A 16,415-nucleotide genomic window follows, 5' to 3' on the forward strand; every position below is an offset into this window, starting at 1 on the left:
ATAAAGTACAATACTATGGGATATTTGCTCAGGTGCTGAACTGGCCACACAGCTGCATTTAATAACTTACTGCTGCTGCTGCTAAGTCGCTTCAGTCATGTCCGACACTGTGTGACCCCATAGACGGCAGCCTACCAGGCTCCTCTGCCCGTGGGATTTTCCAGGCAAGAGTACTGGAGTGGGTCACCAGTGCCTTCTCCAAATAACTTACTGAAGGCATCCCAAATACAAATGATTGAAAGAAACCGCCCTCAGTATTCATTATATTGAAAAACTGTTGATTAAATACATGTATACTAATTATTTTATTTTATGGATAAAATATATAAATAGCAATCAGGGTTATATAATAACAAATTCACACATATAAGTCAAGCCAAGGCCATGACCTGACTGATTGGACTGGTAAAGTCTACTTTTAGATTTAGATAGTTTATTACTTAAATATACAGTGGAAAGATGAAAGAGCCAAAGGTGCCAGCTCCCCAGTTCCTCAACCCACATTCCCTGAAAGACAAGAAACAAAAGGGGCTGTGTGATGGTAATGCAAATTTTAGGATACACCATTACTAAGCAGGCATACCTAGACTGCAGCTGAGTGGTTTTATGTTCTGTAACTCTGTTTTAAGGGGCACAGGACAAAAATCCCATTACCTCATCAGAAACTGGTATGTGATGAGAAACTGCCTCATAATATACTACCAGAGGAGATGAGGTGTGTGGTATATGGTCATGTAGCAGCTCCTTAACAGCGTTGCATCTCCTCATGTTCTGAAAAGTCACCAAGCATTTAACCAAGATTGAGATTAGCTTCAAGTTCAAGCCTGTATAGATACATGCAAGGTTGCCAGGTCACCATGGAGGAGCCATTCCCCTGCAACTCCACTTTCCCCTGCTTATGTCCAGCTAGTAATTCTTTCTGTAAGCACAGACCAACAGTCATGGCCACTCTGAAGATGCACAATGGACCTCCATCCAAAATTTGGTTCAGATGTTGAGGCCGATGATAACACTAACACACCAATAGGATATTCAAAAATTTATTACTCATGAAAAAGGGCTTTATGGGGAGAGCAGGACAGGCTTCGAAAGCTGTTTTGAAAATGAGAGAACAAAGAAAGGAGACTGACTTGGATTTTTATAGCAGATAAATGGTAGGGATAAAGTGAGTGTTGGCAATGCACAGCTACACACACTTCTGAAGACTGCTGCTGCTACTGCTGCTAAGTCGCTTCAGTCATGTCTGACTCTGTGTGACCCCATGGACGGCAGCCCACCAGGCTTCCCCGTCCCTGGGATTCTCCAGGGTGAGTCCCAAATTTGCAGTGTGGGCTGGCTGCTGAGAAATGAAAGAATCAATGTTGCAATTTCTGTCCAAAGGCTGGCAGCCTGAAGACCCAGAAGAGCTGATGGTAAGTTATGAAGTCTGAAGGTCACCTGCTGGAGAATTCTTTCTTGCTTGGGGGAGGTTAGTTTTTTTGTTCTATTTAGGCTTCAACTGAGTGGATGAGGCCCACCCACATCATGGAGGGCAAGCTGTTCATGCAAAGTTCACTGATTTAAGTGTTAATCTCATCCAAAATACCCTCCAAGTTGACATATAAAATTAACTCTCGCAAATCGACCCCCTCCCATCAACTTGGCACTCATACACATCTAAAGTCATACTTAATCTCCAAATGAAGATAACAACAAGGTCATCTTTCCACCTAACATGATACAAGGATCCTGTGTATACCAAAAATAGACTCTTTTCCCAGAAGAGGAGGTAAAGTCCTTGAGTGATCTTTACTCTTCCTTCTTGATATCTCGTAACTTAAATACTACGATGCAAAATTAATAACAATACTTAAATGCTATGAAATAAAGTGAAGACAGCTTATATTACACAAGGGGTTAATAGAGGGAAGAAAATGTATTATACACAGACATACACATAACATACAACAAAATAAGGAAGAAATAGGACAGTTACATTCCTCATTATTAAAACAGGTCATGTGGTCATGGCTGGTATTCATAAATACCTTCTTCCTCTATTCCATATTCCCTTTGCCTTCAAGAAACACCTAAAATGATTGTAGCTCTTTACCTGTTGGGGTGACCCAAACCTACATTCTCAAAAGGTCTGGACCATTACTAATCCTGACTGGAATGAGTTGTTATAGTTTTCCATTTACTTTAATCACCAAACATACCATATTAAGAGATAGTCTAGGGCATATCCTGTATTGCAGACATGCTCTTCCTTCCCTGTTATATAGAGTAGCAGCCCAATTTCCCTTTGGTAGTCAGGATCAATTATCCCAGCCAAAACTAACTTTGCTGACTGACTCAAAGGCATGAGGAGCCCAAAATGGGCAGACTGCAGTCTTAACTTCTAGTTCAATGGAATTGTTGTGTCTCCTGGAGGAGCTAAGACCTCTAGGTGAGCAGAGCATAATGTGAGAACAGGAAGTAAAACTTTTACTAATGGGTCACTGAGGGTAATAAGAGAGCTACTGCCATTTCCACCCCTTGATTCCTGGACCTATAAATTCTAGGTATGGGAGAAACAGTGTATGTTGATGCTGAATGAGAGCACATACAGCCTCCTGGAGAAGCTGCTTGCTCAGGCCTACAAGATATTTACTCATTTCAAGATATTATTCCTCAAAGTGTTGTTCTGTATTTCAAAGCTGGCCATTCCAAAGCAGACCAACTGCTTTAAGATTGTGGGGACTGTGGCAAACCAGTGAATTTCATGGGTGTGGGTCCACTGCTGTACTTCATTTGTAATGAAGTGAGTTCCTTGATCAGAAGTAATGCTATATAGAATATCATGATGGTGGAAAGGCATTCTGTAAGTCCATGGGTAGTGGTTTTAGGAGAAGAACTAAGTGTAGGGAAGGTGTGCCCATATCCAGAGCAAGTGCTTATTCCAATAAGGACAAAATGCTTCCCCTTCTGTGATGGGGGTGGTCCAGTGTAACCAACTGCCACCAAGGTGGCTGGCTGATCATGCTGCCATAGAGGGGGCTCTGTGTTGGTCTCTGCTGCAGGCAGAATGGTCATTCAGCGGTGGCCATATTCAGGTTAGCTTTAACGAATAGACATCCATGTTGTAGAGTCCATGCACAACTCTCATTGCTCCCACATTGGCCACTTTGTTCATGAGCCTGTCGGGCAGGGGTGGCTGGGGAAAGAGGCTGACTGGTGTCCATAGCATGGGTCATACTATCCACTTGAATATTAAACTCCTCCTCTGTTAAGGTCATGCTTTAGTGAGCATTCACATGGGATACACTTATTTTCATGGTTTTTGCCCACTGAGAGAGGTCTATCCACATAACTCTTCCCCAAATTTCCTTGTAATCAGTTTTCCAATCATGTTCCTTCTAAGTGCCTATCCATCCAGCCAAGCCCATGGCCACAGCCCATGAATCAGTATGTCTGGCCATTTCTTCCAAGCAAAGTTAACAACCAAGAGCACTGCCCAAAGTTCTGCACACTGGGAGGAATTTCCTTCACCACTACCCCTCAGGAATAGCTGTAGTGCTGTAGCTGTCCACTTCAGGGTGGTATCTGCATATTGTACAGAAACACCTATAAACCAAGCCTAAGACTGTTCCTGTAGGATAGACAGGGCAAGTAGGAGTGGGAAGTGTTGAAAGTGTTAAAGAGTTAGAAAAAACGGTTTCTGAAGTTAAAAGGCCAAAGAAAAGCCTGATCTTTTGAAAGCTAAAAGCTTTATCTTCTATTATACTTAATTTTCTGACATGGTTAACACTAAATCAAATGAAAGACAGCTCTTTATAGGAGTAATTTTTTTTCACTTGTACAAGAACAGTGTCCTTGGTTTCCAGAAGAGGGTACTGTTAATTTAGATACTTGGGTGAAGGTTAAAAAAAAAAAAAAAAAAACCACACAACTAAAAACTTATCCTATAAATATGATTAAAAATGTTCTGGACCCTCGTCATGAGGCTGTGGGATAACCTATGGGAGAGGCTATAGCGGTGGATGGTAGTGGGTCTCCACCTTCTGCACAGATCATATTTTCTGCCATTGACGAAGAAAAGGAGGGAGACTATGCTCTCTACCTCCCGAGGAGTGAGAGGGCTTACAGGACGCTGTGGCCGGGCGCCCTGGCAAGCCCCCACTCCCTCTACACAAACCTTTAAAAATGTATCCAACAATTTCTGATTTAAGGCGACTACCCCGCCTCCGCTTGCACCTCCCAGGGCCTAGGAGTTCTCCAGTTTACATTCCAAAGCCTCCCAGAGCATTGCCTAAGGTTGAAAAAGATAAAAAAGTTTTCTTTTTAAACAAAGGAGCTTTTAAAAAATACACAATATACAGAGCCTGCTCCTTGCAGAAAACCCCCTCGGGGGAGGGGCCTCACCCAAGGAGGAAAAAAAAGAGAGAGAAAAATAAAAAGAAAAGAAAAAAAGTGAAAAAGTGAAAAAGAAAAAAGAAAAGAAAATAGAGAAAGATCTAAAGATAGAGAAAGAGCTAAAGAGTGAAAAGAAGAGAGGAACGGCGAAGGAAGGAATCAGGGAACGCAGCAAGATAGAGAAAGGAAAAAAGGAAGTTAGAAAAAGAGATACAGAGAAAAAGGGAGGAGGGAAGAAAAAGTTAGAGAGAAAGAGGGTAAAAGGAAAGAAAGGAAGGAAAGAGAAAGGTAGCGAAAAAGGAAGGGGGAGAGAAAAGTGAGAAAGGAAGAGAGGGAGAGAGAGAGACAGCAAGAAGGAAGAAGGGAGAATGAAAGAGGGAAACAGGAAGGAAATGATAGAAAGTAAAAGAGGAAGGAAAGAAGATAGAGTGAGGGAAAGAAAACTTGAGAAAGATTGAAAGAGAAGAAGAAAGAAAAAATCAGCAGAGGAGAGAGGAGAGGACTTACAGGACACTATGGCCAGGTGCCCTGGCGCGCTCCCTCCTCCTCTGTGCAAACCTTTAAAAAAACACTGATCCACCACTTTCTGATTTAAGGCGATCACCTCCGCCTCCCTTTACTCCTTCCAGGGCCCAAGAGTTCCCCACTTTGCCCCCAAAGCCTCTCAAAGTGTTGCCTAAGCCTGAGGAAGATAAAGAGTTTTTTGAACTAAGGAGCTTTTAAAACAGACTGCATGCACAATTTGCAGAGCGTGCTCCTTGGAGAAAACCCTCTCAGGGGGGTCTCACCCAGGCTAAGAGAAAAGCAGAATGGTAAGGGGATTTAGCAACAATATTAACCCCTGACTAGCCGGTTACTCCAATTCCAAAGGGAGTGGCTGGCCCCCTACCTGAGGGCATTGTAGGACTTGTGCTAGGGCATACCTCTCTTTCTTTTCAAAAAATTTCAGTGGTGCATGGTGTAGTAGATTCTGATTATATTGAGAAATTAAAGTCTTGATCTCACCGCCTACTAAAACTGTGCAAATTAATAAAGGTCAAAGAGTAACACAGCTTTTGCTTTTTACCTTAGTATCAGACAGGAAAAAACTTGACATCTCAGGCTAGGAGCCACAGAGCATTTGGATTTAGTGATCTAGCCTTTCGGGTGCAGGAAACTACAGCTCCAAGGCCTTTAAAAGATCTTTTAATTCAAGAAAATAAAATGCAAGGGCTATTAGACACAAGAACAGACGTCTCTTAACATTGCTGGGAAAGACTGGTCCAGTTCCTGGCCCACGCATACTACTGAAAATAAGTTGGTGAGATTAGAGAAAGTGGTATGCAGGGTGGGAATGCTGTAGAGAAAAACGTGAGGAAAAGTTTAAAACCTTGAAGAGTAGTGAGTTCCCCGTTGCTGGAGGTATTCAAGCAAAGATTAGATGGTTGCTTGTCATCTAAAAAGCTATAGACCAGATTTAGGTTACAAAATGATAACTGGAGAAGCTTATAAAGATGTTGTGCAACACCTCTTTACTTGCTTCTTATATTTAGGTCTGCCAAGAGTTTTGAAAACTGATAATGCCCCTTTAAAGCTTCGGAGAGATTGTTTACTAACTTTAAGTGATTTCCAAAAATTATTAGGGGACATTAATTGGATACGCCCACATTTAAAACTGACTACTGCAGATTTAAAGCCTTTGTTTGATTGCTTAAAAAGCAATCCTAATTCCAGTTCTAAGAAAAAGTTGACTAATGAGACAGAGTTGGCTCTTGTTAAAGTAGATGAGACTTTAAATGATCAGTTAATTAGGATTAATATTACCATAAGATGAGATTAAATTATTCTTGCCACAAAACATACACCTACAGGGTGCTTGTGACAAAAAGGCCCATTGGTTCCATCTACCAGTGACCCCAAGAAAAATAGTTTTATCTTATCCCAGCTTGGTGGCACAATTAATTATAAAAGGAGGAAAAAAGAAGTGTGGAACTTTTTAGAAAAGAGGTAGCAAATATAGTAATTCCAGATCAACTGCAAGTCTTTTACAAAATAGTGATGATTGGCAAGTTGCCCTGATAGATTTCAGGGGTCAAATTTTGTTTCATTTGCCCTCAAGCCCCCACAGTAGTTAAAAGTTCAAAAATGTTAGATTGGCAGTTTGAGGATACCTGTGGAACTTTCCAACCCTATGTAGTTCCTACACTCTCCTTTACCCTATGGGGGAGGGACGTGCTGTCTCAAATAAGAGAAACTCAGAGAAGGGTTTTCTCAATTTCTTAGTTATCAACAGGCGGTACAATTAACAATACTTTATATATTGTTATAAATACATAATATAAATATATTTGCCTAATTGCAGTTTGCCTAATTAGGTATGGGTATAAAATATAATAAAGGTATACCTAATTCTATTTATAGATCTATACTTAATTAATTTGTATATAAATTAATATGTATACTATATATGCATGTTATATATATACTGTATAATTAAATATATATTGCAGTAATATAATGTGTGTGGCTGATATTAATTGGTATAGGTTGATGTGCTATGATGATATATGTTCTATATACTGTATAATTATATTATATATGTGTGACATGTATTATTGCAGTACATTGGTTTGTGTTGGTTGGTATTAGCTGTGTATGTGTTATACTGCTGTAATATATATTAATGAATAATAAAGATTAATTCAAGTATATTGATTCATATATATTATATGTCAATACGTTTATACTTGTTGCCATATATAAATACATATATAAATACATTTTGCATTTAGGTATATCTGTATACCAAAATGAGATAAGGAGTTTATACATTTATTATTTAAATTTATACAGAGACCTAAACTAAACATTAGACCTAAATTAACATATCCCTAAATTTATGGTGTTAAAATGTAAATTTTAAAAATTTTAAAAATTAAATTGACAAATGTTTGACAATTCCTTTGCCATAAAACCCCCATAGGTGTAATTGGGGTAGCCAGACAAAAAATTGGTTTTATGGCAAAACGGCCCCTTAAAGTGGGTCCATCTCCCCACCCAAGCTAAAAAGGTAGTAGCTTCTTATCCAAGATTGATAGCTACTTTGATATTAAAGGAAAAAAGTGGAGCATTAAGTTATTTGGTAAAGAGCCATCAGAAATTGTAATTCCATATAATAAAGAACAACTTGATGCTCTTCTAATGATTGATGAAAATTGGCAGATTGCTATAGGAAACTATTTTGGTCAAATTTTTGCTTCATTTTCCCTCCAATGTTTTATTAAATTTTATATCTAGACACCCAGTTATTTTCCCTGTTAGATACAAACAGTTCCCTATTCCAGATGCCAAAAATTTTCTATAAAATTTCAAATAAAATATAACACGGGCATCCCTTATCATCCCCAGGGACAAGCTATAGTAGATAGAGCACACTAAACATTAAAAATACAAATTCAAAAATTAAAGGAAGGGGAATTTAAGTATAGTTCCCCCCATCAGATCTTACAACATGCTCTCTTTGTAATAAATCACCTAAATGCTGATTCGTCCAGAACAACAAGATACAAAGCCATTGGTGAAATGGAAGGACCTCCTCTCCAGACAATGGAAGGGTCCTGACCCATTATTAACTAGCGGTCGAGGATGTGCTTGTATTTTCCACAGGATGCAGATTCTCCAATTTAGATCCCGGATAGGCTGATTCACCATGTTGCAGTCCCCCAGACATCTGGTTCCCCCATTGCTTTGATCACAAAGGAGGAGGGGCACTCCTCTGCCCCTGCCGCCGCCGCCGCCGCCGCACAGAACAGCCGCGTGTCGGGAGCTGCAGGCTGGACCAGCCTGGCTGCTGGGGACCAGCACACAGCGCTCGCAGCCGATAGCCCCGCCAGCGTCTGTCTGCGCTTGCTTGGCCGCCGCTGAGCCTGAGGCCGGTTCAGTGAGGGAGCAGGGGCGGTGCCCACCAGCAGGGGAGGCAAGATAAATATCGAGATCCCGGCGAGACTGACAGGGCTGTTGCAGCGCGAACTCCAACCAGAAAATAATTCTACTTATTCTGTTTTAGCTTGTCTACCCTTGCCTTATGTTTTCCTTTTTACTAATGACTCCAACAAACTTAATGTACGCATGAATTATTCAGGTGGACCTAACGTGGTAACTTGTGAACAATGTATGCTTTCATCCTGTTTGACCCCTCAATATAATGTTTGCTCTTTTGTGGTGTTGCGACACCCACCCTATCTCATGATACCCATGACAGTGACCTCCCACTGGTATGACAATTATGGTCTCACCGTGTTACACAACAACTACAGGATTTAATGCAATCGCGATGGTTTGTGGGCTTACTTATTTTAGGAATATCAGCTTTAATAGCAGCAATTAGTTCTGTTACTGCAGCAGCAATGTCATTGACTCAACAAGTGCATACTGCCCAATATGTTGATACCATGTCTAAAAATGTTTCTTTAACTCTAGCAACTCAGGAAGCTATAGATAGGAAATTAGAGATGAGAGTAGACACCTTAGAAGAGGCAATAATGCATATTGGGACTGAGTTACAGGCTTTAAAGGTGAAGATGGCTTTGACATGCCACGCTGATTACAGGTGGATATGCATGACATCTTTGAAGGTAAACGAGACAGATTATGAATGGGAAAAGATTAAAAATCATATCTCAGGTGTTTGGAATAGTTCTGATATTGGCCTGGACTTAGGGAAACTTCATAATCAAATACAGACCTTGGAACACTCTCGACTGGATTTTACTGCCACTGGAGCAGCTAATGACTTTTTTCATACCTTCTCTAACTTTATTTCTGGAAAAAATATTCTGTCTAATATCCCTAGTTATACTGTCATTGGTGCTCTAATCCTACTTCTCATAATCATTCTTCCTTGTATTGTCAGGATTCTATAGCAGAGCATTCGGAAGCTCGTGACTGAGCTGCATCTGGCTGTTTTAAGGAATAAAAAAGGGGGAGATGTTGGAGGCCAGCGTGAGGCACTCCGCCCGTGGCAAAGGTCATGACAAAGGAGGCTCAATATACGCAAAGGCGGGATCGAGCCTCAGGAGTCCCCCTGGAAATCCTCGAGCATCTACCCCCATAACCAGAGCCTGCCTACTTTACTACTTTGTGCTCTCACCTACACCTCTGACTTTACGGGGGGCTGTCCCCCACCACCTCTTTTGGAGAAGGAGTTAACTTAGAGCTCCAGTTAATAAAAACTCCTGGGCATGACAAGAGTGTTTTAACCTACAAACTCCTCTGAAGGTTCTCTAGCCTGCCTGACAGGCTTGTCGGGCCACATGTGATTGCTCACAGCCTCCCAACTGTGAGAGGCACGAGATGCTTTAAACCTTCTAAAAACAGGTTCTTTAGAAAAGTTAGAAAACCATTAGTATAAGTATAGTGGGCTGATTAGAAATTGTATTGGTGAAGGGTTTTTCATTTGTTGAGCCAATGTTTGTTGCTAAGTCTCCACATCCCCTGCCCTTACACACATTAATGAATATATAGAAGAAATAAGTATTAACCTTTGATATTAATCACGTTAGACCTTAGGCTAATTAAATTCTTTCCTTAACTAAAACCCACTACACCCTCACCCTATAGGAATGTAACTTTATTTGGGTGGTGTCTGTTTTAAGAATAATCACCCCTGGAGAAATAAGTGTCCTGGTTGACTGACTGCTGTCACAAGGAGAGGGTCATAAATTGTCAGCAGGCCCCCTGGCCAAAAGATGATGTAATACTCCTAAGACCTCTGTATACATTTGTATGAAGCACCTGACTTTGATAAAAGTCAGGACTGCTGACCCCACGTGACTTTTGCATAACATCTCAGTGTATTAAAGTAGACCATGGAAAATAAAGAATTGGGATCAGTTTCTCAAAATACTGGTCTCCCCATGTCGCTCTCTCTCTCAAACTCTGGCTGAGTCTCCATCTGGAGCGCGGAACCCACCAAGCTTACTAACTTTGCCTGGGCTTCTAAGATCCAACCTGGGAGGCCTCAGTGTCTCCTCTCCTTCGGGAGAACTGAAGGACGCCTGCGGCCTACGTAAGTGGTGCAAACTTCTTGTCTTGAAGTTTTATTGGTCTCCCATGTAAACCAAGCTACTCAGCCTCTTTTCTCCACTGAATTTTCCTACTAAGCTATCCTCATTCTATTACTCTTTATATCTTTAATTAATATCTAATGAAGCTATTGTATCCTGATCCTCGCCGACGCCGTCCCCGCTTCAAACTCCCTGGATCAGCTGGGGCTGGACCCCGGCAGTCAACTGATAATAGAGAACTCTGCATAATGCCAGAAGTGCAGTTGGGGAGAGAAGGCAGTGTAGGAGGAGGGGTATCATAGACATTTCAGCCACTTCTTTGTGTAACTTACTTGTGCCTTCAGGGTGTGCCTGGGACTGATCACATATATACCAATTCCATTTGAGGATGGAGTGTTGCCATGCACACCCAACTTGGCTTGGTGCATTCATTCCACCATGAAAGTGACTTGGTGGCTATAGTTAAGTATTCAGTCTCTCCTAAGGCCTGGCAGCAAGCTAACAACTGTTTCTCAAAAAGACAGTAGTTATTTATGGATGATGGCAGGGCTTTACCCCCAAATCCTAAGAGCCTGTGTGGTAATTCACCTAGAGGAACCAGCCAAAAGCTCCAAACAGCACCCCAATCTGTCGCTGACAATTCAAGCACTCTTCAATCTACTAGATGATATGGCTTAAATGGTAGAGCAGCCTGGACTTCTTGCAGAACCTACTCTTATTCTGGGCACCACTCAAAACTAGTACTGTTTTTGTGTCATTCATAAAGTGGCCTGGAGTAACACACCCAAATGAGGAATATGTTGGCTCCAAAATCCCAAGAGGCCCAAGAACCATTGTGCCTCTTTTTGGTTGTGGGAGAGCCAGATACAACATCTTATCCTTCTCCTTAGAAGGGTATCTCAACATTCCCCACTCCACTGGATTCCTAGAAATTTCACTGATCTAAAGTAATCTTTAATTTTTGTCAGATTTATTTCCTACTACATGGCACATAAATGTCTTATCAATAAGTCTAGAGTAGTTGCTACTTCTTGCTCACTAGATCTAATCAGCAACAAAATACTAGCAAACAGAATCCAACAACACATAAAAGGATCATACACCATGATGAAGTCGGGTATATCCCAGGGATGCAAGGATTCTTCAATATTCACGAATCAATCAATGCAATACCCTATAGTAACAAACTGAAAGATAAAAACCATATAATTATCTCAATAGGAGCAGAAAAACCTTTTGATAAAATTCAATACCCACTTAGGATTAAAAATTCTCCAGAAAGTGGCATAGAAGAAACCTACTTTCACATGATAAGGGTAATAAATATATCACAAACCAACAGTAAACATCATTCTCAATGGTAAAAACCTGAATGCATTTCCTCCAAGATCAGGAAGAATACAAGCATGTCCATTCTTGCCACTAATATTCGACATAGTTTTGGAAGTCCTAGCTACAGTAATCAGAGAAGAAATAAAAGGAATACAAACTGGAAAAAAAAAGAAGTAAAACTGTCACTGTTTGCAGTTGACATGATACTATACATAGAGAATCCTAAAGATGCCACCAGAAAACTGGTAGAGCTAATCAATAAATTTCAGTAGAGTTGTAAGATACAAAATTAATACACAGAAATCTCTTGCATTCATATACAAAAACAATGAAAAACCAGAAAGAGAAATTAGATAGTCCCATTAACTACTGCAACAAGAAGAATAAAATAACTAGTAATAAACCAACCTAAGTAGGCAAAAGACCTGTATGCAGAAAATTATAAGATACTGATGAAACAAATCAAAGAGGACACAAAGAAATGGAAACATATATCATGTTCTTGGATTAGAAGAATCAATATTGTGAAAATGACTATATTACTCAAAGTGATATATGGATTCAATGCAAGTGCTATCAAAATACCAAGGGCAGTTTTCACAGAATTGAACAAAACATTTTACAATGGGTGTGGAAACACAAAAGACCTGGAATAGCCAAAGCAAACTTAGAAAAATGGAGCTAGAGGAATCATGCTCCCCAATTTAAGACTGTACTACAAAGGTACAGTAATAAAGACAGTATGGAAGGGGCTTCCCTGGTGGCTCTAGTGTTAAAGAACCCATCTGCCAATGCAGGAGACCTAAGAGACATGGGTTCGATCCCTGGGTTGGGATGATTCCCTGGAGGAGAGCATGGCAACCCACTCCAATATTCTTGCCTGGAGAATACCCATGGACAGAGGAGCCTGGCAGGCTACAGTCCATGGGGTCGCAAAGAGTTGGACATGCCTGAAGAGACTTAGCACACATGCACGCAAATGCAGGAGACACAGGTATGATCCCTGGTCTGGGAGGATCCCACACACCACAGAGCAACTAAGCCCATGCACCACAACCATTAAGCCTGTGCTCTGGAGCCCACACACTGCAACTACTGAAGCTCGTGCACCTAGAGCATGTGCTCTGTAGGAGAACCCACCACAATGAGAAGCCCACACATGGCAACTACAGATTAGCCCCTGCTTGTCACAACTAGAGAAAACCCCACATAGCAACAAAGACCCAGCATAGCAAAAAGTAAATAAATAAAATTATATTTAAAAAAGACAGTGTGGTACTGGCACAAAAACAAAAATCTAGATCAATGGAACAGGATGGAAAGCCCAGAGATAAACACAAACACCTCTATTCACCTAATCTTTGACAAAGGAAACAAGATTATACAATGGAGAAAAGACAGTCTCTTCAAGAAGTGGTGCTGGGAAAACTGGTCAGCTGTGTGTAAAAAAATGAAATTAGAATACTCTCTAACGTCATACACAAAACTAAACTCAAAATGTATTAAAGACCTAATTGTAAGGCCAGACACTATAAACCTCTTGGAGGAAAACATAGGCAGAACATTCAATGTAAATTGCAGCAAGATAATTTTTGACCCATCTCCTAGTGTAATGAAAATAAAACCAAAAATAAACAAAGGGGATCTGATTAAACTTAAAAGCTTTTGACAACAAAGGAAACCATAAGCAAGATGAAAAACAACCCTCAGAATGGGAGAAAATATTTGCAAATTAAACAAGTGACAAGGGATTAATCTCCAAAATACGCAAACAGCTCATGAAGCTCAATATCAATAAAAGAACCAAGTCAAAAAGTGGGAAGACCTACATAGACATTTTTTCTAAAGAAGGCATACAGCCAGCAAACACATGAAAAGATGCTCAACGTGACTAATTATTAGAGAAATGCAAATCAAAACTACAATGAGGTATCACTTCACACTAGTCATAATGGCCATCATCAAAAAATCTACAAGCAATAAATGCTAGAGAAGGTATGGAGTAAAGAGAACCCTCTTACACTGTTGCTGGGAATGTAAATTTACAGCCTCTATGGAGAACAGTATGAAGATTCATTAGAAAACTAAAAGTAGAACTACCATATGACCCAGCAATCCCACTCCTAGGCATGTGCCCAGAAAAAACCATAATTCAAAAAGATATGTGTACCCCAATGTTCATTGCAGCACTATTTACAATGGCCAGGACATGAAAGCAACCTATATGTTCATCAACAATCAAATAGATAAAGAAAAGTGAAAGTGTTAGTTGCTTAGTCATGTCCAACTCATTGTGACCCCATGGATTGTAGCCTGCCAGGCTCCTGTCCATGGAATTCTCCAGGTAAGAATATTGGAATGGGTTGCCATTCCCATCTCCAGGGTATCTTCCCAACCCAGGTATCAAACTCCAGTATCCTACACTGCAGGCAGATTCTTTACTGGCTGAGCCACCAGGGAAGTCCATGGATAAAGATGTTCCACTCACACCCTCCCCCTGGTATTCATACATTTGTTCTCTACATCTGTATCTCTATTTCTGTTTTACAAATAAGATCATCTATATCATTTTTCTAGATTCCACATATATGCATTAATATACAATATTTGTTTTTCTCTTTTTCACTTCACTCTGTACAGCAGTCTCTAGGTCCATCCATGTCTACAAATGACACAATTTTGTTCTTTTTCATGGCTGAGTAATATTCCATAAAATTGGGTTGTATATATGTGGAATCTAGAAAAATGGTATAGATGATCTTATTTGCAAAACAGAAATAGAGACACAAATAAAGAGAACAAATGGATACATTTACCCCAGGAGAGGAGGTGGGGTAGAATGAACTGAGAGATCAAGACTGACAAATATTCACTACTATGTATACAATAGATAACTAATGAGAACCTACTGTATATCACAGGAAACTCTACTCAGTGGTCTGTGGCAACCTAAATGTGAAGGAGATCCAAAAAAGAGGGGATATGTTTATGTGTATGTCTGATTCACTTTGCTGGACAGCAGAAACTGACACACCAGTGTGAAGCAACTATATTCCAATAAAAATAAAAAAAAATAAAATGCTGAAAGGAAAAAGAAAAACCCTAAAACCTAGGATACTCTATCCAGCAAGATTATCATTTAGAATAGAAGGCAAGATAAAGAATTTATCAGACAAGCACAAACTAGTAGTTAATCAATACTAAACTGACCCTAAAAATGTTAAAGTGTCTTCTCTAAGTGGAAAAGAAAAAGGTGCAACAAGAAGTACTTGTATGAAAGGAAAAATTCCATTAGCAAATGCAAATGTATAGCGGAGGCTGTGGATCAACCATTTAAATAAGCTAGTATGAAGACTGAAAGGCTAAGAGTGTAAACTTAACTGTGATTACAGTAAACAGCTAGTGGATAAACATGAAGATGTAAAATATGACATTAAAATAGTAAACATCAGGGAGAAAAATAAAAATGTAGATCTTAAACTGTGTTTTAACTTTGACTATCAGTTTAAAGCCAGTAGACGTAGATAGATATGTGTCAACATATATGAACCCCATGGTAACCACAAATCAAAACTCTACAATAGATAGACAAAAACTGGAGAGAAAGAATCACAAGCATACAACTAAAGAAAATCATCAAACCAGAATGGAAGAAACAAAAACAAGAAAAGAACTAAGAACTACAAAAATAGCCAGAAAACATGTAACAAAATGACAGTAAGTACATACCTATCAATAATCCTTTTAAACATCAATAGACTAAATTTTCCAATCAAAAGAAATAGGGTGGTTGATTGGATAAAAACAAGAGACTTGATGACCCAGAGGGATGGGTTGGGGAGGGAGGTGGGAGGGGGGTTCAGGATGGGGAACACATGTACACCCATGGATGATTCATGTCAATGTATGACAAAACCACTACAATATTGTAAAATAATTAGCCTCCAATTAAAATACATTAATTAAAAAAATAACAAGAGACTTACTTCAGAGCTAAACACATGCACAGAAATTGAGGAGACAGAAAAAGATACTTCATGGAAATGGAAAAGACAAGAAAGCTGGGGTGACAATATCCATATTGGACAATGTAGACTTTAAATCAAAGTTTATAACTAAAGGCAAAATGGGCATTATATAGTAACAAAAGGAACAATACAACAAGAGCATATAACATTTGTTAACATATATGCACCTAAATAGGCTTCCCAGGTGGCACTAGAGATAAAGAACCCACCTGACAATGCAGAAGACGTAAGAGATGCAAGTTTGATCTCACATACCGGCAGGGTTCCATGAGGGATGGGGAGTACACTAACGGCCTCTGGATATGTCTTATCAAAGCTAACATTAACACAAAGGGATGGGCGGGGTTCCTCCCTGCTGGCTCAGTACCATCCCTGTTCTCTATTAAAAAAAAGGATGCAATTTCCCATAATTCAGTACTCATTGCTGGCAACCAGGAAAACCCATCCCACAGCACTTGTTCTCCCTGGGAATGAGGCATGCTCCACAGTTTCTTTACAACTTTTAGGATCAGGTGCTTTGTCTCCTCCATCTCTCAATCTGACTGGAAGGTGCTTTGTCTTCAGGTCCAATTAGTCAGTCATAGGTTGAATGCACCAGGGAAGTCCCATGGCAGCCCCAACAGGGAGCTTGGTGCAG

The 16,415-nt window shown here is 40.0% G+C and overlaps 1 long non-coding RNA gene across 1 annotated transcript; it reads right to left on the reverse strand.

The window, feature by feature from the left end:
* Positions 1 to 1,025: 1,025 nt before the first annotated feature.
* Positions 1,026 to 16,090, reverse strand: LOC129638635 (uncharacterized). The gene is made up of 2 exons (XR_008707942.1): positions 15,988 to 16,090; positions 1,026 to 1,339 (listed from the first exon to the last, which is right to left on the reverse strand). It is a non-coding gene; the product is annotated as an uncharacterized LOC129638635 (long non-coding RNA).
* Between the last annotated feature and the right edge of the window lie 325 nt (positions 16,091 to 16,415).

Source organism: Bubalus kerabau, chromosome X, assembly GCF_029407905.1.
Source record: "Bubalus kerabau isolate K-KA32 ecotype Philippines breed swamp buffalo chromosome X, PCC_UOA_SB_1v2, whole genome shotgun sequence".
NCBI lineage: Eukaryota > Metazoa > Chordata > Mammalia > Artiodactyla > Bovidae > Bubalus > Bubalus kerabau.